This window comes from Hippoglossus hippoglossus, chromosome 13 (genome assembly GCF_009819705.1).
Source record: "Hippoglossus hippoglossus isolate fHipHip1 chromosome 13, fHipHip1.pri, whole genome shotgun sequence".
In the NCBI taxonomy this organism is placed as follows: Eukaryota; Metazoa; Chordata; class Actinopteri; order Pleuronectiformes; family Pleuronectidae; genus Hippoglossus; species Hippoglossus hippoglossus.
In genome coordinates, this window is record NC_047163.1 from 22,034,105 (window position 1) to 22,059,900 (window position 25,796).

General features: G+C 38.9%; 1 protein-coding gene across 11 annotated transcripts in view; it reads right to left on the reverse strand.

Annotated features, from left to right (window-relative positions):
- gramd1bb (GRAM domain containing 1Bb) overlaps positions 1 to 25,796 on the reverse strand; it is a 119,725-nt gene that overhangs the window by 88,040 nt on the left and 5,889 nt on the right. For 3 of the 11 annotated variants that reach the window (XM_034605482.1, XM_034605481.1, XM_034605473.1), the window contains exon 1: positions 6,309 to 6,565. The exons of 1 other annotated variant lie outside the window; for it this stretch is intronic. The gene's annotated coding sequence lies outside the window, so the exon portion shown is untranslated. Of the gene's footprint in view, positions 1 to 6,308; positions 6,587 to 25,796 lie in introns of those variants that run through there. 7 more of the 11 variants (XM_034605467.1, XM_034605464.1, XM_034605468.1 and 4 more) reach the window with 5 other exon arrangements.

Genomic DNA, 25,796 nt, shown 5'->3' on the forward strand with positions numbered 1-25,796 from the left:
CAATGTCAAAGACTGAGGGCAGATTACAGAGGCATGCAAATGCTGATTAAATGAACTCTCATAAAAAACATACTCCGATTAGTCAAATTAATTCTTCACAAGGGTACATATCCGAGGAGCAGGAAATCTCTTTGTCACGGTGAGTAAAGACTGAAAAGACTATGACAATAAGACGGCTGCTGTAACAATCAGAGAGAAAGATATATTATATATATGTACATGTTTTCTTAAAGTCACATCTCAGGTCTATATGGTAAACAGCATAGTAATGCAATGCAGCATTTATTGTGAGGATCCAAGATAACATGAACCCTCTGAATACGATTTCCATTTGAGTCAAATTAAAAACACGGAATGACCACAACATAAGTGGAATGACCACAATGATTCTATTTACAGTAATATCCCAACTATTGACCTCATTCTGCATAAGACTATTATGATATTTGGTTGCTAACAGAATATTCTATTCATATTCCTGATTACATGTTACAGAGCGTAGTCTGGTTATGATGTCAAGCAGTTGGTAACTGCTGTGTGTTGATGTTGCAATATTATGGGATTAAGACGTAAACATGTCTATATAATGTGACTAAGGTCGAAATACTTTGCTTGTCATAATTTGATTACTGATTATTTCGAGTATGACCTTATTCAGGTTCAGGTGAATACCAAATGCTGTTTACATGGCAGTGGCTTATTCAGACAACTGTCTCAATCGGGTTAAGATCAGAATATTGATGTCCATGTAAACATGTCTAAAGTGATTGGTGGTGTCCCGCCTGTGGCACAATTTGACCTGCTGCTTCCATAGTTGTTGAATAAAGGCGTGATATTTAAATAAGTTTTAAAAACCCTTAATTTAAATGGTAGGCAGGGTGTATTTTCAAAGGAGACATATTATGTTTTTTTTTTCAGTTTTTCTTTCCTCTGCCGTGTTATATTTTTCATGTATGTAAAAGGTCTGCAAAGTTAAAAAAACCAAATTCTCTGGGTTGTGATGCACATGGCATCACAATGCTCCACATTTTCATAATGCACAGCTAGCGGCTAATCTAGCACGCCCCCTAACAAAGCCAGGTAAAGAAAAATTGGAGGCCAACATTTCCTACGTGCACTGGAAGTGGTTGACCAATCAGAACAGGGTAGGGCAGCTGGCCAATCAGAGGAGACTTGGCTTTATCAGAGGGAGGCCTTAAAGAGACGGGTGTTTAAGACGGAGGAAGAAGAATTTGAGAAAATACTTGACAGAGGGCTGCTAGTAGACTGAAGCATAGTGCTTATATCACTGCACCAGTCACAAGGTCTCTGACCGGCCGGCAAAAGGCAGAAATTGCAAAAGGCGACCATTTGTCCAATACATATAACACACAAACAAAAGCACTTCTGAAAAATGTCTTTGTATTTAAAGCACATTACCATAAAATAAATTATGTAATTTGTCAGTGGTTATGATATGTGATATTTGATATGTGCGATGTATACACTGTATGGAAAAATGTCAGACCCCTTCAGCTAACAACAGTGCTGTTCAATGGAGAAAAAAGCTTCGACAATTATGATGAAATCATAATACTACATAAAATATCTGTGTAACTTTTTTCTCACAGGTATGATGCTTTTGATGTGCTGTGTACGTATGGTCCATACTCCCCACATAAAACATGGCTACAGTATTGATGCACAAATGCATACATGCACTGTGAAGCCATGACAAGATTATGAAATCTGCTCATGTAATAGGATTCACCTCATTTTATCTTTTTTCTTTCCTGTGCTTATCTACAGTGTAAATCTTACTAGAGCTCCAGTCTGACTGGCATCCGAGTGCACACGCGACTCGCTGTAAAGACGACTGAAGGAACGCATTGTGCCATAAATGACTCGCTTGAAAACACACCACTCTCTTTCTTCCAGCTCTGCTGCTGCGCTGCTTGCCAGACAGTTAAGTTATTTATGGTAAAATGGCCTCATTGTAAATATGGCCTAAATACAGTAAGGTTGTATTCAGGTCATTTATTACTTACGTAAGGTTACATTAATAGCTGCAAAGCTACAAGTCACAGGACTTTATACACAAACTTTAACATAAAGCTATGTCAAAAAAGTATTATGCATTGCGATGTGGTCAGAGTAAATCCTTATCATTCAGAGCAGGCAGCAAATCCTGAGTTCCACAATCCTCATCGTCAACTTGGCTGCTCCATCCATCTTCTCTTTTGTCCACGTCTATGGAGACTCGCTGTACTGATGAAAACTGGAGCTTTCATCTCTTATTTAGGTACCCTTCCTTCTAAAAATAGCACCGTTACACTATGGAAACAGGCACAGCTCTGGTAAAGGAGAACATAGTCGCCTATGTGGTATTATGGGAGACTGTGGTGAACACACACCCTAACTGGTTCACTCTCACAACTAGGATGAAAAGAATTTAAGACATTTAAGGAACCTGAATTAAAAAAAAATTTGACTGAATGAGTAGTTGGTTTCAAAAGTGCATTGAATGCATTGAATGAAGGGCTGATCTGAAGAAGCAAAAGTCTGAAACAAATCTGAGATTAAAATGGTACATACTTAGAGACGTTGAGATACCAATACCAACATCGGAAATGCCTCAAATTCTGCCGAAAATGCCCGGTCGAGCATCTGCGAGTATGCAAATCTATATACCAATCCAATACCACGTATTTAAAGTATATAAGTCTCACCCAGATAAAACTACAATTTGCTTTTCCCCATGGATACCTTCTTCTTCGCGGCCTCAAAATAGCAGTTGCGCTGTACTGCCACTGTCAAGTACCATTTCTAGAGCAGCAATGAAGAAATGTTTTAGCTAGTTAACATTAAGCTAGCAGCTAACATTTTGCCAATATTTGACACTGGTAATACACGAGTAATACACACGGTGCCATGTACCATATAAACGACCATAGTTTTGAGTGGGTCTGATCTGATTCTGCAGCATCTGATCTCTATCAGCCCTAATAAGCCTTAATAAATGCAATCAAACTGGAAGCTCTGGATTTTCCATAGAAGCCTTGGTGGATCACGGTTTCTATCAGTGTTTTAATCTTTGTGGCAGCAACTCTGTGTGAATTAGTTCTGACTATGTTTTATTATTTTAAATTGATGAAATGCTGCTGACACACTCCATTTGGGTCTGTCACACTCTACTTTCACATTTGGTATCGCTAATGTCAGTGATGTTTATGTTGCTGTACAAGCGACCAAAAAACTCTGCTGGGACGGAATCTAGGGTGTGAACTTTCCACATCTACAATTGTGAATTAATTGGCAGATTCGTTTTTGCTTTAGAAGCAGCTGCTAAAATCTACTATCATACCAAGAAAGTGATGCACCAGTTTCTCTCTTCTGAAATGAGATATCAGCAGGAGCTGTAGCTTTTAGAGCTCCAGCAGATATAATGATCTCCTCCTGTCACACCGTGAGCAAGTTTTAGATCTGTGCTCACAACTCATCTGAACAGCGTGAACTTCTCATAAGTCGATAATTAATGCACGATTCCCTGAAGGGCACAGTTTCCTGACAAAAATGTTCATTATAACCATTACTTAATTCACGAATGACTATATTTACTTCTCCTGTATTGTCAGGTGTTCAAACTGATGGTTGAAAACCACTAACAAGCCTGTCACTGTCAATGACTGCCACCATCTTTTGCAGTCGACAAAACAGCATTTAAACTGATTAAAAAACGTTTCTTGAAAAATGTCAATACACGGGAAAACCATGTCGAGATCACACAGATTTAAAAAAAAGAAACAAGCCCTGCCCACTAAACTACATTGTCTCCGGAGCTGGTGGACTGTTACAAACTCTGGCACATATCTATGGTTTCAAGCCTATAGATACAAAGTTCAGAACGTACTACATTAGAGGTCTTTCACCAGAACAAAGCAAGAAAACACAGGAGAACAATCACTTGCATAATGAGCAAGCACAAACAAAAGAATTTCACAGTGTATGTAAAAAAAACTTTTTATAACAATAAATAATTTATTAACAGTAACAACTGAGACAACTGCAAGCAACAGGCCAGGCTGTTCTTCAACAGTAATTTCCTGTGGAGTTAGGAGGCATTTTTCCCAGGCCTGACTGTCACAAACAGCTGAGAGGAGAGGGGCGGACGGAAGCCGGGAGACATTGGTCTGTGAGCTGCATTCAAAGTGGTCTCATTCAGTGGGACAGAGCTGGCCACAGCAACAGCCACACACTGTTTTATGTACTAACAGCTGTTGTTCGGAGCATGTTGTTGTTGTGCTGAGCTACAGGCCTTTTCACAGCAAATAAAATTCAAAGACAAGAGATTCATGAGGCGAAGCTCAAATGAGGACGTGAAATGGGGCAACTATACTTTGAAGACTTCAGAGATGCTGCAATCAGTGTTGGTTAAGAAATATCTCTAAAACTTTCAGAAACTGTAACTGCTTGCCAAAAGGAGTCTTGTTAACAGTTCTAATCCTGAATGTGATTTACATAAATAAGTCAGTTCCTGAAAGGTTTCCAATTTGTTTGCTATGCGAAACAAAATCCCACACTACGAGCTGGGTTAGGGTTTGGATTAGTGAGAATCGAGACAGTGCTCTTTCATTTGTGTTCTGTTAAGATGGCCAAGTGTCAAGTGTAATCTAGTGCACTTTTAAAGAGCATTAATAGGCTTATTTTTACACTTTGTCTTATAGCTTTAAATACCACATACTCTTGCTGCATCAAAGGAAAATGTCAGAAAGAATAAATTCAGGTCATCATGCCTCACAAAGTTAACCACCGGTTGCACATGAACATATACTGCACATGTGTATGCGTGTGTGTGTGTACAAACATACAAATGAACCAGATCCTGATGGATAGTATTCACATTATTAAACCATCCAATAAAAAATGTATGTCTTAGGTGATTCCGCCAAACAGTGTTCACATAGACATTATGTTTTTTTTATTATTATTTGTTTCTTATGCCAACCCTGTCCACCAGTGCACTGATTACTCGTCATATACAGACAGACAAACACACAAAATACTGTAGTGCAGTAATCTGCTATTACCTTGAAATGTAATCAGCAGCAAGCAAATGTGAATCCAAAATAACCAAAGTGTTTATCAGAAGGTCCCCAGCAATACAGAGATGATGGAGATGTCACATATAGGCCACCTTCCTCTACTCAGAGTAAAGTATGTAAAAACAGCTATGGGCTGGCTATAAAGATTTTAGCCGAAACATCTAATATATTTCAAATCAACCTTAACCTCACAACAGCAACCTTCTACAGGAGGCTACAGACGAGGTGGTAATGTGCACAGGAAACATGTCAACACCAGGAACAAATGGAGCAGATAAGGAGATTACAAACACTGATGGAGCAGTGAACACTTCTCCAAGGCAGAACTCATACTTGATACTTCTATTATAGTTTTTTACAGCACACAACTGAGTCAGGACCCTATATTCCTCTTTAGTCCTCCTCGGAATGATTACTAATGCGTTAAGGACTCGTAAGTTTGTAAGTGTAACAAGAGTTGGGCTGAGCAATAAAACAATGTCAACTATATTGCAATATCATTTCATCAATAGAAATATAACAAAGGTTGATCGATAGATAGTGTTTATGGACAGTGAGGAGATGTAACACATAATCAGGTGTGTAAAAGGTTTTGCTGTTTATCAAGTGTTTGTCATTCTCTGCTCGTAAAGAAGAGTTTTAAACCCCAATCTTCCCTCATGAGCCAAAATCAGTGATTGAACTTGATTGAAAATATATAATGAGAGATTTATCATGATAATTATTATTGACTGATGTGAAAAATCGGATATAATTAATTTAAATCATACGTGAAATTAGTTTTTTCTTGTTTAATCATTAACTACAATAACATCTGCATATAAAAACAATACAAAAAATCCCTCGTGAAAACATTGTACTTTGATTTATATTCAATTCCTGGAAGCGTTTACTGACACGCACACACGCACACACACAGTAGCAGCAGCACCTGTCTCAGCCTCCAATCACTGCGCCGCTATTTCCTGTCAGTGATCAATACGCTGTTTACTCAGAAGCTGCTAAATCGATACATTCAATTCAATCTCAGCATATGAACAGGGAGTCGGTTGCACGCTGAGTGTATTAAACTGTCTTCACACACTTAATTGACGACGTTGTTTCGGTTTGTGCGTTTTAATCCTACGACGCAAAGCACATTTCAGGACAACGCCACAGCAAAGTCAGCTCCGACACGGATAAAGCCCGGGAATAGAAAACACCGTGACACGTTTCCTCACACTTTACCTTCGACTCGTCTCCTCCACAACTTCCACAAACTTGTCCCCCCCGCCGGTCTCACACGCAGCCGAACCCGGAGGCGGACTTTACGCACGGTGTCCATCCATGCCGACAGGTTTAGAAACAAATAGATCCGGAGCAGCGGTGGAAAGCTTGTTTTGCCCGGCGGAATAACACTGAAATCAGTGCATCTCGGAGGCGGAGACCCGTCACTTCACGGATGAGAGGCAGCAGAGAGCAGACCACTGAGCAGTGACCTATCAGGGTCTGACCAGGCACCACCAATGACCTCCCTCCTTTTAACCTGTTCGTGGCCCCGAGTCCTGAACCCGTTCACTTCCTCCTTCCTGCTGTTCGTGATGACATTCATTAATTCCAAGAGCCTCCATGTGGAGCAGGCAGTTGTTTAAACAGGGGGTTCTATCGGGAGTCTTCCAAACTCTGGTTCGAAGCAGTGGAAATTAAAAACATTACTGTAATTCAATCAACACATATTGTCTACTGTCCGGACAGAAGGAAAGAGTGTGACCAATGGTGTGGTCATAGAAAATACTTGAAAACTTAGGATAATTGGATCAGGCTGATAATACATTTTTGGAAATGCAGTACATTTACTATTGTGGCTTTTATTGGCCTATATTGCGATGGACGTTTGATAAATTTATATTGTCTAGAGTAGACTATGGGACTATATGTGTTATTGTTTTACAACATCGATTATTCTTTATTCTTTAATGTCACAGAGAAAATAAGAGATCATCCAGTGTGTTGAGTCCAGAGGGTTTGAATTGATGGTTTTCAATAATGTGGAAGTTAGACCAAAACCGATGAATAGTTGCACGATAAAAATCCGACAGACATATCAGTATCTTTGTGTATGTTATGTAATATGAAAACTTTTATTTTACAGAATTAACAATGCAGAAAAGTCATGCATGTACATTTTAATATATTTGGTTGTATTTGTGTCTTTATTTTAAAATAAAGTTTTTGGTCAAACTGTTAAAATATCAAGCCTCAATTACATTTCTTTGCCATATGGGTTTGATGGTGTATAACTGAAATGTTGTACTCCCTTATATTGGTATCAGCATTGGTTCTCAAAAATCCACATCAGTCGAGCTCTAGTTGAAGGTCAAACCTTTGGTGAGCCAACGTTGTGACAAAATGTCCACAATGAAGACAAAGTGATCTCTTAAGCAAAGAAACACATTCCCACAGTAAGGAAGTACAACAGACTTTAAGTTCCATCTTAATATGTGTAAAGAAACAAACAAACAACACATTCTCCCTTTTTTGTAACAGAAAAGTACAACTCAATTTTTGATGAGGTCATACAACAAACAAAGTCTGTCCTCGTCTGTAGTGGCATTTCATTTGCCAGCGCTACAGGTGGTGCTCCTGTGCACACGGGGATCTTTGTCTTTTATGTAAATTATACGTTACATGATCTCCAACATTGTATCTATTCTTAAGAAGATAATATGTCCTAACTTTTTTGTTAATAGGCCATTTTTCTCTGAAACAATTTGCCACTAATCTCCTGTATATCATTAAGTAACCTGTTCTGGAAACCATAAATGACATATTCATACAGAAGGGGGATTTAAGATCATCATAAATATATTTTTTTGTGAGTCTCTGGTTAGACATCCTCAGAAGAACATGGAGATTTCCCAGATTGGAAAGAGCATGCTGACTATGATGTTTGCCTGTATTTGCTGCCGACTGGACATCTGCATTATGCAACATTCAAAGAGTGGTTTATGTCCACATTCATCTGTACCTGTTCATGTTCACATGACCTGCGTCACATTGGAAGATTTATTTCCACACTGATGAATAAATTCAGGTTTCATTTGCTCCTTTTCAGCACCAGCAAATTAACATCCATCATTGACAGACCGGATTTTACAAACATGGCACAAACAGGGAAGTTCACAGTGAGCAGTGACTTGTTATGTCACAGATCACGGAGCCTGACCTTCTCCGCCTCTTTGGGAACAAACGCTTGAAGGTTACAGACAAACAATGTGGGCAGTCTGTCTGCCAGTGTGTGATTAAACCATGTGTGCCCATTTGTTTGTGTGGTTCCACACCTCCCTCTGTGAGTGTGACTTTTTCCGGGGCCTTGTGCACGCAAAAGGCCGTTGTCAGGCAGAAACCACTCAATTCTCGGATTTTGTGGAGAGCCTGAACAATGTTTCTATTGATGGGACAGTGACAGACAGTCCTACAAATGGGACAGAGACAGATTTAGAGTTATTATCTGCTTACAATCAACATCATTCACTGTCACAAAAAGGCTTCTTAGCAGAGCATTATGGAGCAGTGAAGGCAAGCTGAAGCTTCTGTAGCTCAGATCTGTCAGCAGACTTGTGAGATTTAGTTGGATATCACAGGTGTATTTGCTGAACAGAGGCTCAAATCAAACCACAAATGGCCTTGGATTTCTATCACACGGCTACTTTACCGTGCAAGTGATTTTAATATATTATACAGCCATGCCAATATTTTTTTTTCCCTCTGGCCACTTAATATATAATTTATACAAAAAGGGGTTGATTGCTTCTACCCCTGGAACTTCAAAGACCTTTCTATACATTAAGCAACTGTGTAAGCAACCTACATCCAGAGGGAAAACCTGAGAAATCTTGCTTAATATTAATATAAATGCCATTCTATCCAACAATTTCATATTGCCACATTGAATGTATGAAGCATATGTAAACTAGAATTGCCGCCCTGCAGTTGAATGCCTCTGCCGACCAGAGCAGTTTTGATCCCTCCAGGTGTTCCTGATATATTGCATTCAATATTATCTGATGTCAATGTGACCTTTGACAACCGAAATCTAATCAGTTTATCTTTGGGTCCAAGAGACAACTGGTCAAAAGTCGAGGAAATTTCCTGAAGACAGACTTGGAGGCCAAAAATAGGTTTTGTGAGGCCACCGTCAACTACATCTTGAGCATTTCTTGAAAGTACTGTCTCGAGGCTTTCTTAAAATGCTTTCACAAGGCAAAAAGGTTTTTTGAGGTCACCGTGACCTTGACTTCTGACCATCAAATTCTAACCAGCTTATCTCTGAGTTCAAGTGAACATTTGTAACGAAATTTGAAGAAATTCCCTGAAGGGGTTCCTGAGATATTAGTACTAAAGAGCAAAAAACATGTCAGTAAGGTCACAGTGGCTTTGACTTTTAACAACCAAATTCTAACCAGATCATCTGCGAGTCCAAGTGAACTTTTGTAAGGATTCCCTGGAGGTGTGTTTGAGATATAGTGTTCAAAAGGGTGGGATGGACAGAGGGACGGAAACATAATACCCCTATCCATTGGCTGTCGCTTGCATGGAAGCATAGAAACAGAAGATAGACTACTTTATAGGACATTAAATGGATTTTTCACACTTGCATGGGGCTATTAAAAAATTGGCCCAATATATCAGACTCTTGAAGGTAATTCGATACATTTACACCAGAGGGAATCAAATACTTCAACTTGGTTTATTATCTACAACAAATGAAAACGTGGTCAATTATAGCTTAGCTTTGGTATTCTTCATAAACTGCTACAAAGGAGGATAAAAGTTTCCTCAGAGATATGTGACTTACATAAACTTACATGTTCTCTTTTTGTGCATTATTAACTGTAATTAAATCAAAGCTAGCCATCCCCATTGATGGACTTCCGCTCAGAGTGTAAATACAGTAAATCTGGTACCGACTGATAAGAGGGCAAGAAGCAATTAAAGCATTAGAGAAACAATTTAAAAGTGTTTTTTACAGTGATTTATTTATTTTTTATGAAATGGATTCCCTTCCCTTCTAAAACAGCAAGACATCTCACAAGTGGGCTCCTGTGTGAGAAAAGAACAGTGCCCCATATTGTTAAAGTTGGGTACACAGCCTGTAAGAGCCTCTGTTGATAAGACTCCAATTACACTGTGAAGGGCTTCCGTTACAATGAGTCTGGGCTCTGAGGAGTAGGGAATCACTGTAGGTGCTGCTGTCGTAAAGCCACTGAGATTATGTATGACACACACTGACTGACTGTACGCTACCATTCACAGAGCCACATCACTGCCAACTGGAAAATTCACAAACTCATAAATTCCCATCTCAGTTATACATTAGCCCACATGCACAGAGAGGCTGCTGCCCCGTCTTTGCATTGAGGGCATAGTAAGAGTAATGCTTCAAAGAACAAGACAATGACTGTGGGTGAAATCTCTCCCTATGTATTATACACATACACATACACAACCTTCTTTTAACAGTCAGGGAGGTGTCACATTTTAAAGGCATGTTAACCGTTGTGTGATTACACATCCTTCAGTCACAATATAAAAGAATTGTGATTAGTGTGAAAGTATTTGTCTGATACACCTCGATTTACGGTTCACTAATTGAAACTGTCTGTTTTATAGGAAGAGGTCAATCAAGCAATGAATGATTCCAGGGAAGTGGAACAGATTTATCACAAAGCATGGCTTCACAGATTGTCTTGAAAGCGAAGCACTATGTTTTGTTTTTGTATGGTTTTTTTTTCTATCCACTGTCCATACCTGTATATCATCTAATAATCTTATAGGTGTATTTAGGGTCAGTTTGCACAGGCCCAAACATGCAACAGCCCATAACCTGCCTGGGTGGAACATTTTTGTTCCACTCAGTCCTGATCCAAAATCTCAACTACCAATCTCATTGATTCTTTAGAAACTAAGGCACCCTGTTCAATAATAGGCAGATGCAACACATCCACCTGCAATCGACCACTACCAAAGATTTCCTCCTTCAAGAGTCAATTTCCTCCAAGTCCCTGTGGATCTTTTTCTTTAGAATAGACAGTTTCCTGCACAATCTTTTCAAATTCCTGATACTTATGATAATGTGGTGCTGATGAGCCAATAGATTGTATATTTCATTATCTGTGAGTCAATAGGCTGATTTTCCTCCTTTAAAATGGCAAGTAGCCTAAAATAATACTTTATTGTTAGAATATTATCACCATATTCTTGAAATCTCAAATTCCACATTGAAGTGGCATTACTACGCTGCCGTGCTATAATGTCTGTCTAAATGTTTGCTTTCTACATAAATGATAGATGTAATTTACAGCATTGAGCTTTAAAATTCAGCAGCTCTGGTCAGGGGCGGTGGTGGTCCTGTGAATCTGGTGCTCATGCTGCCACCCAATGAGCAACTGGGGAAAATTCAAAAAGACACATCTTATTAAAAAGGAGCTGGAAACCTGAACTGCTCTCAGGTTCATCATCTTATTTGTCAGGTATTCTAGTGCTATCAGGCTTACTCGATGACCTAAGACAATTATGAGTTCTGATTGATAAAGTAAACAAGCCTTGGCATCTTCATGCACTTCACTAAATCACCACATAATACAGCTACAGTATAATGCAGTGTGCAGTTTAATGCTCTTGTGGGTCTGTAAGTACTGGAGAGAAAGAATAAAAGACAGGAAGATGAGGAGGATAGAAATGGAAAAAATAACTAGAATTACCGCACTGCGGTAGTATGCCTCCCTGCCAACCATTGCAGTTTCTGTGTACATATTTCGATAAACATTTTTCACCAGATTCAAATACGGTCAAGTGACAACTGATCAAAAGTTGAAGAAATTCCCCTGAAGAAGTTCGAAATTCGCTAAGGGCAGTCCTAATTTATCTCAATCACAGGGTCGTGAGGTAACTGTGCCCTTGACCTTTGACCTCCAGGCACCAAACTCGAATCAGGTCATTTTTGAGTCCAAGTGAATATTTTTACCAAATTTGAAGACATTCCCTCAAGCTGATCTTAAGATATCGTGTTCAAGAAACACATAAACCTACATCCTTAAGCCTGCGTGACCTTGACCTTTGACATTTGGCTACCAAAATGAAATCTAAGTTCAGGTGAATGTTTGTGCCAAATGTGAAAGAATTCCCTCAAGGTGTTCTGGAGATTTTACATTCACCACAAGGCAAAGATTTTTGCTTTGTGAAGTCACAGTAACCTTGACCTTTGACCACCAAATTTCGTTCAGGTCATCCTTGAGTCTAAGTGAATGTTTGTGCCACATATAATGAAATTCCCTTTGGACATTCCTGATATATTGCATTCAAAACAATGAATGGTCATGTGACCTTGACTTTTTGACCTTCGACCACCAAAATCTAATCAGTTCAACTTCAAGTCCAGGTGAATGCTTGTAAAAAATTATATAATTCAATAAAAGAAAGACATTCCCTCAAGCTGATATGATCTGAAGATACTGTATCACCATGACCATGACCTTTGACCTTTGGCAACCAAAATCAAGTTGTTTAGTCCTTTAGTGAATTCTTGTTCCAAATGTGAAAGGATTACTGGACAGCGTTCCAGAGATATAACCTTGACCAGGCAAAAAATGTGCTTTGTGAGGTCACTGTGACCTTTGACCACCAACAACTAATCAGTTCATCCTTGAGTCCATGTGAATATTTGCACCAAATTTGAAGAAATTCCCTCAAGACATTCTAGAGCTATCACGTTCACAGGATGGACGGACGGACAACTCAAAAATACAACGCCTCTGGCCACTGGCTGTCACCGGCACAGAGGCATAAACACAGTGAGATGAAGAGGGAGAACGAGACAGTGGCAGATATAGGAGAATGTGCAGGGTTCGCACCAATCTGGCTGAATTGCAGCACTCTCCAACATCACATTCATCATCAGCCGCCCATCTGGCAGCTCTAGCAGTAATGGGGGAGAGGAATCTGTGGTTGTTAACCCCCCCCACACACACACACACTGATTCATGAAAAGACTCTTTCACATACATTTTGTATACAAGATATGAGGTAAGAAATAGGCGTGGGGTAGAGACAATCTTTCTTGGTTTCTATGGCAACAATAGGAGGATGAATGGCCTTTCACTGCTAAATTTAACTGCTTTGATTATTATTAGTTTTTTTCGTTACGATGGAGGGTTGCCGTGGAAGTTTATGTTACATGATGTTAAGGCACCCACAAATGACTTAACTAGCCCACTGGCCACACAGTCCATTTCATTTTTTATAGATGTAAAAACCCATTTGGTTTATTTTCAAAGGCACATCTGTCAATTACAAAAAAATCTCCAGTTTGTAAAATCCGTACAACAGCAGAGCAGAGTCACATCACAGATCAGTAGAGACTCATGTGAATGGTGGAAAGGGGGAGGATTTGGTGTCCAAGTGGGAGGCAAAGCACATATTTGGCAACAGCTAAGATGTCACCAGAAAAATAACTTAGTAACATTGAAAAGAATATCTGCAAATCTTTGTCTAATGGAGGTCGCAGCATCTGGAGTAAACACTTCTAATCTCGAAACACCTTAAGAGGGAGGCTGTGATATCTAAGGTTAAAAGTAAGAGCTTCCTTTACATATTCTGAAACACGTGCCTTTTCTAGTAAAATGTCCAGTGTAAAAGGTAACCAGAGCTTTCACAAGTTTATTATCCTGTAGTAAAAAACTATGACCCTAACCATCCCAACTAAGATGTTGCATGTATTTTTCGTTGATTTTCTTTATAACTAGAAGAGTTTAAATGCAGAGAAGTGTGAAAGAAGGTTTTGCTTTTCCACCACATACACATCTTAAATACATAGAAATGAATGATAATTATATATGATGTTGCAGTCAGGAAATTAAAGGCTGCTGCTTTTGTACACGGGTTATAGGCTCATAAGGTTAATGCTTTTACTAAATAAAATGCCAAAGTCTCTATTTCTGTTGAACCTTAAAAGCCTCTTTAATGTTGCAGTCTGACTAAGAGTGGGCTGAAGGCAAGTTAGTCATTAAATATCAAATACGTTTCATAAAACAGCATAACTTTAAATGTTGATTCTGTTTGCCTTTGATAAAAATTTTGTATTATTTGCCATAAAAGAACTTATTGAAAAAAACAAACGTTTTTTTGGCCTTTTTCCTCTAATCGATTAACCTTTAGCAAATACCATTAAAATTCACAGGTTGTTTTTGCCTCTTCATGTCTTTCTGTTTGTTACTTTGAACTCCCTCATAAAGACATGTAATAACATATAGAGCCAGGTACATTAAGTAAATGTTAACAGGGAGAAAGGCAAACTGACAAACTGTAAGGCACTATAATGTAGTTATAGTATATAGTATATAATAGTAGCTGGACCAGATCTCGGAGCCCATCAGCTATCGTTTGACGATGAATTATCCTCTAGGTCTAGGGGCTACGGCCAGTAGGTATCCGGGCCAAAACTCCATCTTCCATTCTCCATACACTGTTGACAGTCTTACTAGTTTATTTTATCACATGAGTCCAACATATCTCCACACAAAACACAAACTGTGATACTTTTTATACGTTTTTTAGATCATAATCTCTATTAACAACTATCTGTATATGAACGCAGATAAATAAAAAAGCTGATAGCTGATGCATTTTGGTCAATGTGTTCCAACTCTTTTGGTCTCCAGACAGACTGTTTACCTGCAGGCAACCAACGTCTGCTCAAGTGTGATTGGTCAAACTAGAAATGGAAACCAGAAGGCTTCTGTCCTCAAAATCGTGTCCCTTGGCTATCGCTTCTGCATACTCACATGTAGGATGTGAGAGATTAGTCTGGAACAAAAGCATCAAGGACGTTCCTTCAGATAAATATCTTTTATAATGGTCACTGACAACATGTTTGTCTTGGTCTGTTGTGTGGATACAGTCAGAGAAGACTGTGACTCAACTGCTGTCAAAGTGCATTTCATAAATATATGACCATAATAATACATACATTTAATTTAATATTGTACATCTACTGATTATGAGTATTAGCATAGGAGGACTGCATAACCGGAACCCTGCATTCACTACAAAATGAACTTAAATAGGAACAGTCACTGGGCTGACAGCTGCCTCTTTGCTCATGTCAGACACTGACCTCTGATGGCTGATATTGCAGTCCCGACTGGTTTAGGTGTTACTATAGCATCAATATGGATTTCTTGACCCTGCAAAGATGACTTCTAGAAACAAGTGTGAGTCTGTTAGTTAACTGTAACATGCTAATCATTTACTGGCAGCAATCCCAGACTCGCATTACTGTGAAAATGGTCTTTGATCCTAGGCCCGTCTGTCTGCTACATTTCATGGAAAGGTAATGATGTTTTGGGGATACTCTATTTAAAGACCGACACACAGATGTGTGTGAGCTCCAGGGGTGGGTGAGAACAGAGGACAGGTGAAACAGTGAAGTCACTGCTGTCATAGATGGCACTGGGCTCTGATGATGAAGCATTTATTAAGATATACACAATACAACCATATACAACACCTTTTAAGGAGAAATGAATTTGACCAATTGTCTAAATACACTGTACTCAGATTTGCTTGTTTAAAGTAATTAATCGCTGCACTGCCATGCAGACTGTCTTGGTAATTGACTTTGTGAGCAGTGTTGCTCTGTAATGGGGTCGCTCACAGCTGCTAGACTTGAGGTTGCAAACACATATTTTTCAGAATAAATACAGACATCCAGCCAGAGACAGCAGGAGAGAGGGTAGCTAAATTTAGCCCATCTCTGACCCCATAAATACCTGCTGCATTGTTGTTTAAATATTTATTGGTTTATTTGCACAATCACAGTGTTCATGTATGAAATGTCAATAAAATATTTGTTTGGTTTGCAGGGAAATTAGTTTGGAAGTCCAGTGCTGCTCCAAAGCAGACTGACAACACAACTCATGTAGAAAGGTGCAAAATAACACACTTAAGAGTCACGTAGCCACTTAGTTGAATTATAAAAGATATGAATTATTTAATATGCTTTCAAACAAAATTTAAATTTTAAGTGTGACATGAAATTGTGTCTTGTTGCTGCATTTGTGGTAATCATGGTTTAAAAAAAAAATGAGGATTTGTCTGCAGCACTGGTGAGTGGGAAGGATAATAAAATGGATTTATATAAATAGTTTGTAATGACAGAAACTCAATTAGGGAATAATGTTTTGTCCAGATAAATATTTAAATTTCACATTTAATTCACATATATGGTTGCTTTAATGTATTGTGGACATATATGCAACTTTTCAATCATCTTTGAAACATGAAGATCTCATCAGCTCAATCTTTCCTTGCTGCTACAGTACACATACAGATTATGAACAAAAACCTATGCAAATTACTTCACTAATGAGGCTAAAACAAAACTCAGTTCAGCATCCAGACAGAGCAAGTTCACACTAATTCATCACATCCTGCAGTGAGAACACAACTGAAGAAATGAGCTAAATACGGATCCTCGTCTCTTTCCAGAGTTTCATTCCCCCAACACAGCACAATAGAGATCATAAATCCTTATGTTATGGGAAAATGACGTTTCAACATTATGGCCTGTCTCTGTAACAGATGAACCAGCTGTGAGTCACTGGGTAGCAAAGTGAATTACAGCAGTAAATAATTGCGTCCTCATACTGATTTGACAGTGGGTCTAAGATGAAACTTCACAGCTGCTACCAAATCACAGTCACTCGTTTTATGTCTACAACAGGAGAAGTTGGCCTATATATAAATCTATTGACTGTTAAGCACAGTATGTTCAGTATCTTGGTGTGTCGGTTCTTTGAGATTCAATCTGCAAAGGCAGCTTATTGTTTTGTCAAACTGACAACCAGCTACACAATAGTTAGCTTTTTGAGGATTTCAGCTCTTCAGACCCTTTTGGAAAGCTTTTAGCAACAATTATCCCGTCTCTTTCAATGAGTCAACAAATATGTTAAACCTTTCTTGCAACGGGATGACAAATATTTAATATGCAGACGGAGACAATGTGTTGTATATTTTCGATACACTGTAAACTCGAGTGAAAAATCACACTCATCGAGGCGTGATTCTGCTCAATATGTCAGAGGGGCTGTGTTTGTGTGCATTTTGCTCTTGAGTTTAAATTTAATTAGCAGAGTCTCGCCTTGTGTGTATCTCGCAATGTTAACAAACAAAATTCCTGGATCCGCCTCCTTAATCCGGAAATAGAATAGACTCTTCCCTGATCCAAACACATCCTTCCAACACGTTTTGTGGAAATCCATTCTGTTGTGATTGTGTAATCTTGCTTACAAACATACAAACAAACGGACAAGGGTGAAAACATAACCTCCTTGGCTGAGATAAAATAACATGTTAGCACTACTAAACAATAACATAATAACAGAGTGGCTTAAATATGGACATTTGTATGACTAAAATAGCACATTTCTCTTCCATTGAGTACATCAGCAGGGGAGACGTGAAGCAGGAGACTATCACTTTATAAGAAGGGGTCCCCAGAAAATTAACATATAGGGGCACATAAACTTTCTCAAACGTTCCACATTGACTATAGACATGTTAGGAAATATCAATTTACACAGTAAAATAGTGTAATTATAACATACATATATTGGACTCTGTTACACACAACTGCTGTATAATTGCAACTGTTACATAGTCGCTGGTTAATTAGTTGTTACAGTATAGATGTAAACAGTATTGAGTAAAGTGATGATTTACACTTTAAATTGCAGTTTCCCATCACTCCATGGATTTGAACAGTTGGACACACTAACTCTAACAAACCTATCAACCTAAATCATTATGGATGGGAAAGAATCGAGGAAAAGCCACTGACTAAACAGAGCTCTGTCGGTCTGAGATGGGGACTATAAAGAGTGACTGCATAATTAAAGTCAGCTGGCAGACAAACGCCGGACCTATTTCTGTTTTAATTAAAATAGATTTGAATTGTTTGGGACTTGGGGCTGACTCAGTGTCTGTGCAGCACGGTGCCCAGGGGTGCTACTTCAACACCGATAATGAGCCTCCAACTTTTCAAGTAATGCTCCAGCCTTCAGAGCTTTCACCTCTTGATATGCTGGAGGACATACATTTAGAGGCTGCCAGGCCAGAATTCCTCAGACAACACAATGAATGAGTGTCATGTTTACTTATTTCACAGGGATTGTGATGGGCTGAGAAAACATTAGTGCAGGAGGTAGGGAACCGTTTTTAAAACTTATTCATAGCCATTTTTTTTTTTCAACATCCTTTGCAGGTCATACTAAATTATTGAACCAACATTTCTTCTCTGATGTAATGACTGGAATTGCTTCTCTTTGGTGAGGCGATGATGATGATAATGATTATGATACTCCCAGCTGGTTTTGACTAAAACAACTTTTACAACCCAACACTCAACCTTACTAGTGCCTGAAGAAGCTGAAACCTCCTTCAGAAGGAGACTTTGCAAAGGAGCCTTGTTGCTGCTGTGGATCCACTAGAACTGGACAAACTAAAATTGTTCCGAAGTGTCAGTTTCTCTAAAAGAACCATTGCAGAGCGCACAACTGACATGGCACAAGATATTGTAAAAACACTGAAGGACACCACAACAGATTTTTTCTCTTTTAGCTGTGATGAAACAACAGACATAACAAATTTCACCCAACTAGTCATTTTGGTGTGTTGGATCACTGCCAAGTTTGATACAAGCCTTTGCAAATCATGTATGGGAACATCATCATCATCATCACTAAAAGAAGCAAGTGTAATAAGGCGGTGAAGGCTAATTTATGCATTAAGTTAGACACATAAGGAAATGAATGGAGCTTTCTGTCTTTATGTTAATCTTGTCTGTTTTTTTGCATGTTTTCTGAAAGCTTAAGAATACGTACAAACCTGACAAAATGGAGTAGTACCACCTGAAATCATGGGGGGGGGGGGGGGGGGGGGGGGGGGGGGGCAATAGCCAAGAGCCAATAGCTCCAGCGAGTCGAACATGACACTAGGAAGAAATTTCAACAATGGCGGAACTTTTTAAGAAGAGACTTTGCAAGTTGGTAAGAAACTACTGGCATCTATGATGTTACTCACCCAGGCAAAGGGACAAACAGTCGCTTTTACCTCTTCCTTAAGATCACAACTACCTCCAATGGCGATACGTGTTGTTATCAGAAACTTTTGACTTTTGACTATTGCTTAACAACCATGCTAATGTAAAGGATACATGGAAGTATGTGGGCAGTCACGGTTACATGGTTCTGTATTTGTACGTAAAGGCAGCATAAATAAGCCTTTAGCCTTGTATATGCGTTCAAATATAAAGTATGGCCTGTAAAAGAGGTTGAAACTTTAAACCTCAACTTTCAAGCCATCATTGACAAAGGGAATTTGCATTGCTCCAATAAAATGACAAGTCTGACAATGATGTACCATGAAAGGGAGGCAAATTCCATTTGTTGATGAAGATCATGGGATAGAAATCTGGAACTGCTACCAGATGAAGCTCGTGGTGACACTGTTTTCTCAGCTGCAGCTCTAAAATTCAAGAACCTCAATTTATCTGTGATTCCCCACTTTGATTACCATGATGAAAGCCTGGTGCCACAGCAGCTCATATACCGTAGAGGCTGTGAAAAGTGAAAGGATATTGCCAGACTGTTGCATTATCAGACAGATGATTTTTTGTTTCACCTCTCATAAATAATGCAATCATCTATATCTTTACCTTCTCCCTGCAGACCTGGCACTTTAACTAAATCGCTACACTTGAGGGGGGTTGAGTTTAACCGTCATTGGACATCTAAATTGGACAAATTGTTCTTTCTTTACCCTAGAACGGGCCCTATATATTTAAATACTTTATATTTACACCTGGAGTGGGTCTTCTCTACGGCGGCCGCCATGTTTTTTAACAGTAGGCCATTCATACATTAGAAGCTAAGAACTTTTTTCAGTGTGATATTCACAATATCAATTTCAGAAATCATTAAAAAATATCTTCTTGCACACTGTTCTACATTTATGGGACGCAATGGTTAGCTTCCTATTTTAGACTGAAGTTTGACATGTGTCATGACTCACGAGGCTGTTATTTATAGACAACCTGAAACCTTGATCTTTCAATGTTAAATAAAAAAATAAAAGGCAGTGAAACATGATCGAGCAGCCACCGTCAGAAGTAAATTGCTATCTGGAAACAGCTACAAGTAGGTAATTAGTGATGGAGAAAAACACAGGCACCTTTCCAGCTGAGGAGAGTGTTGAATATATTCAGCGTCTCTCAGAGGACCACAGCATCAACTCCTCATTAGTACTTAATGGAATAATGTTTTAATTTTTGACAGTAACAGAGATGGTAATTTTTGCTCAATTTTCCCTGCATCAATATGTAGTCCTGTTCCAACCATAATGTGTTAAATTAAACAACCTTGCTGGCTACATCATGCACCACATAAAGGTGACAATGAGGAATTGATTTGTGAGCCGAAACATACAGGACGTCAATACTTTGCAGGTACACCTTGGGGTACAGAAAATAATTAGAACATGAGTTAACAGATGTCAGAAGTCCTGCTTCCAGGAACCTGGGAATTCCTGTAATTTCACTTACGCAGATCTCTGTTCATATCTATTTTATTAATCCTTCAGAGCACCATCAATTGGCTATAGGACCCACTTATAATATGAAATTAATTTTGTCACAACAACCTTCTGTGTGAGACCAATTCATCTTTTGAGTATGTACTCAGTCTAAACACTTCAAATTCTGGCCACACGAAAGGAAGGGCTAAAATGACATTTCTTTATCAATTAGACACACTGCTACATCTGAAACACAATGTTTTGAAGAGGACACCTTGATGGAAAAAGTCAGAATCAGAGACTGTGACAATCAATGAATGCTTGACAGCAGCCTGAATGTGATAGATTATTTGAGAATAAAAAGCTGACACTTTTCAGCTTTACTTAGTATCAGCACTATCGAACAAGGTCTCTAATCACATAAATCTGCCAAATCTGTTATATTTTAACAGCCAGAACAAGGGACAAATCACACGGTGTACTAAAAGCTGCCTGGATCTGCTGTCAGTTTCTTTGCAGATTTAAAGTGACATTAGACTGAACCTCTTTTTCTCCTCATGCAGAACCAAGAATGTAGTTAGTGTGGAAGAAAGACATTATAATGGATTCCAATAGTGAAAAGCTTTACCTTCAGAAAAAGTATTGTGGCAGTCAGTAGACAGCATACGTTCACCAAGGCCCAACAGTCCCCTTAATCCAAAAAAGCCTTTTGGCCAATGCCACCTCCTGTTATCTCAGCTATGCATTAGTGGTCGTTCTGAAACCACATTTAAATACAGAATTTTCTTTGGGCCTGCACCAACTTACACACACTGATTGTTATCAGTCCCTAAATATGCCTGATTTTTTTCCCCATAAGCATCCGTGAATTATCTCCTGGGAAAATCAATGAAAATGTATCCTCCCACGAGTTTCACGGATATCGTAGGATAATCTTTAACCAATTTACTAGAATTGCACTCAGTAGACTGAATTCCTTGCTAAGTCCTAACAGTCCTCTTATGACACCACATTTAAATTCACTAGATTCACATTTTTATTTGGATATGCATTAAATGATCCCCCCAAATAAATAACTAACCCCTAAGCATACCAGTTTTTTTCAAGATTACATGAATTATTCATGGAGACATCAAAGAAAATGTTGCAAAACGCCCTCTCTCTCAATGCCAGAGAAAGTGAAAAACGAAAATCCTGGATCTACCCCCTGATTGAGTTCTGCACCAAAATTGAAGGGATTCTTTGCTGACCCATACCACATTCTTCCACCAAATTTGATGGTAATCCATACAGTATTTTTACCATAATCCTGCTAGCTAACAAACAAACAAATGCAGATGAAAACATAACCTCCTTGGCAGACATAAATATCCAAACAGACACCAGGAACACTAAACTCTAGAAAAAAATACAATGCCTCCATATTTGCAGTGTTGGACAACTGCAGAAAGTCCTCCCGCTCTTCAGAATGTGACAGACATCTCAATATTACTATAAAAACAAATTACACCTATATATCCCATTTCTCTTTGTGTGTTGTCTGTCTGCCTACCTACCATGCAGTAGAAGACACTGCTAAATGATTGAATATGATTTTGAATGAACACTACAGCACACACTGTATGGCTCAGCTTCAGCCGTGACAAACATGATTGGGTGGAGTGTCAGCTCTGAAAAAATGTCCCAGTTCTCTGAAATTACAATGAGAGGCCTTCCCATAGAATCAGAAGCATTTCTTTTTTCTACCCAGTGAGAATAAAACTGAAATCCAACCATTCAAGTAATCAGACATGTTCCACATTAAAGGGGAATTGGAAACTTATGATAACAGCCTGCTACAAGAAATTGATTTGTCTATAAAAATCAGTCAGCATGATTAATGCCCCTCAAGACAGAATGTCGACGATATGACTGAGCTTAAAAGGAAACACACATGTGGTTTTCTCATGTGGTAAACCTGTTCAGAAGGTATATAAAACCCTAGCAAATCAAAATCCCTGCTGAAAACTGCAGTTCCAACAACAGTAAGCACAGCAATGACATAGCACAATATGGGAGAAACCTTTGTTTTGCCTGGGGAACCCAAATTCCATTTAAAAGCTCCAGATAGAACTGAGTGAGATAAAATAATAAATAAATAAATAAAAACAAGAATCATTTCGTTATCATTTCACTCACATCAATCTTAACCTCCTTTTCTGTAGATGTTTGTTTAAAAGTTCACACTGCATGGAGTCAGAAGTGCAACACATATCAAGGAGCCAGAAACTGCTCGACAGACTAGTGAGAATTGCTGGGTCTCATTAAAAATAATGTGAAATGAATCTAGATGAATCTTTTTGAAAAACATTTCTGCAGCTGAGATATTAGATGAAGGGTTTTCGACACATTCATCAAAACTGCTCAGCAGCAAAGCGTACCAGAGCCGGATGTTTTTAATGAACTGTGCCATTGATCCATGTAGGCCCATTTCATTAAATCTGTGGTATGTGTGACAGCCTCTCGCCTGCTTGAGCTGTCTCGGTGCTTCCTGCTTGTAGTTTTCACTGTGCTGCAGCTAGGTAACTGGTGGAGCAGGGATGTGACCCCAAGCTCTGTAAAAGCTCCCGTGTGTCCCTTCTCACTGTCTGCGTGCGGAATTTATGTTTCTTTTCTGCTCGCAAACATCCCCACTCCCATTCCCTAAAATATCGGAATGACCTATGAGATCCATGGTGAGCCTAAAATAAGTTTATATCCAACCACTTTGGTGAGCCCAGGACACTGGAATCTGAAATAGGGATGCAGCAAGAGGTTAAAAAAAAAACATAAGTCATCAGTCAGTCAAGATAAAGAAGGGAATTAATGAATTTTTCTATCCACAACCAATTAAAAAAAGCAGAAAGCAGTAGACAGGCATTGTTCAGAACATAGGAAAACTAGAAATACTGTGGTTGTATACTGAGCTGCCAACAGGTGCAGTTTCAGTCTAAATTAATTTGATTCCAGATTCATATGAGGTCAATGTGACCTTTGACCTCTGACATTTAATCAGTTAATCTTTGAGTCCAAGTGACAAGTGGACAAGTGTCAAACCTCAAAGAAATTTCCCTAGAAGCAGACTTGAGATACATTTATCATGTTTAATGATTTGTGAGGCCACCGTGACTTTTGATCTTCGACGATACCAAAATCGAATCAGTTAATCTGTGAGTGTGCGTGAACATTTTTGCCAGATTTAAAAGGATTCTCGCGAGGCATTCTCAGTTAAACCATATGTTGTTAACGCACAAGGCAAAAAAAAGGGTTTTTGCAAGGTCACTCTAATGTTGGCACTGGCTATCAAACATTTTGAGAAATGAGAGCGAAGGTGGTTTTTAGGTGAGAGCAGTCCACAGAAGGACCTTGCTGCAGCAGATGCTCACAATATTTACAATGTTTTGTGAGCAACCTTGTCCTTGTGTCACATCCACTAATCATATTCAAAGTGATGGTGATTTCAGTGACTCCACAGTGCCAGCAACAGCACCTCAGGCCAGCCAGTCAGACAAAAGAAGTGTCACCGACCTTGGAGGCCTGTCTAAAAAGAGAGAAAAAAGGGCTGACTCTCTTGTGGGAAGAAAATGCTTAAAATAGAGAAAGCTACTGCTTGTTTGGATAATGCAATGCACACTGGTACATTAAGTCTGCAAACTACTACGGCCATATTTCTACTCATTTATCTTAAAGTAATTTGTGATTATTTGCAATATTTTTAGTCGTATTATAGATTTTCTCTGATTGTGATTGTTTTTCCTCGACTTCCCCTGTTTGCCACTTTGCTTCATCTCTTGCTGAGGTTGTCATGAGGTAATTCCCCTTGCTGCCAGCTGGCACTTTAAAAAAGTACAATATGTAAGTTTGGCCACTAGGAGTCTCTCAATCAAAACAATAAAAAAAAGACCTATTTTGATGACACTGTGAAGCAGCGTGGCATCACCTGAGTTGTTGTCTTCACCACCATTGGGATTTACCCTCTGATGTCTATGTAAAGACATTTAATTTATCTACTCATTAACAATTGCTGGACAGTGTTTGCAGCCTTTTTTAATTCTGCCTCTGGAACCAATCTTGCTCTACCGATCTAATCCTCTGGCACTTAAACACACGTTGTGTAACACCACACTTGCCAATATGCTGAATCTACAAGCCAAACATGGTAAGAACCATCTAATCTGTCGGGACATCTAAATCTCCCCTTCAGGGAGACACATGTCTGCTCCAACACTGCAGCACCACTCCTGTGCACTGTTGTTTGGGTTAGCAAGTACACTGGGTTATTTTAAATTGTTTTCATATTCCTCATTGTTTTTGCCTTGATCTCTGTATGTGTGTGTATGTGTGTGTGTGTGTGTGTGTGTGTGTGTGTGTGTGTGTTTTGTAAAGCAGTTTGGTCTGCTTTTTGTTTGTTTTTATGTATATTTATTATAAATATAAATAAATTGACTTGACTTGACTTAACTACCAGCATGAGATTGACACAAGGGTGGAGAGTGAGTCGTTTGTAAAACATTATTTGTAATCTAAATGTACACAATTGTTGCAAATGATTGTATTGTTGAGTGAGGCTCCAGGACAGGCTGCTTGCAGAAACCACACGAGCATCATGATAACAGCGGCTAATTATAGCATTGTGTATTTCCCAACCCCCTGGTTTTTGTTTTTGTCTCATCCTCTCTCTCGTGTCGGAAGTTAGGTTTGCTTGCTAGTCACTTGTTAATTTCCCAGAGGCAACGTAACCAAGTCTCCATGCATTAGCTCAATGACTGTAAGACGTTCTAATTTCTGTTTGAGTGAACATGTAGAACTCAAGAGCACCAGAGAGCCAGAACTGAATTAATATCTTTTTACTATATCCTGAACACTGATGAAAAACAATTCAACTCATTGTAATGGTGTGAGCTGGGGGTTTTCAAATGGGAGACGGGACTCCCCAGGGGGCCTCCTGAGAGAGGCTCAGTAAAGTGGAAGTACAAAAAAACATTACTTAAGTAAGTATTTGTTAAAGATACAGTAGATACTGTAGTTTCTGAAGAATTTTACTCCCGCATGAGTCAGAAACATATCAATAGAAAGACCTGATTTATA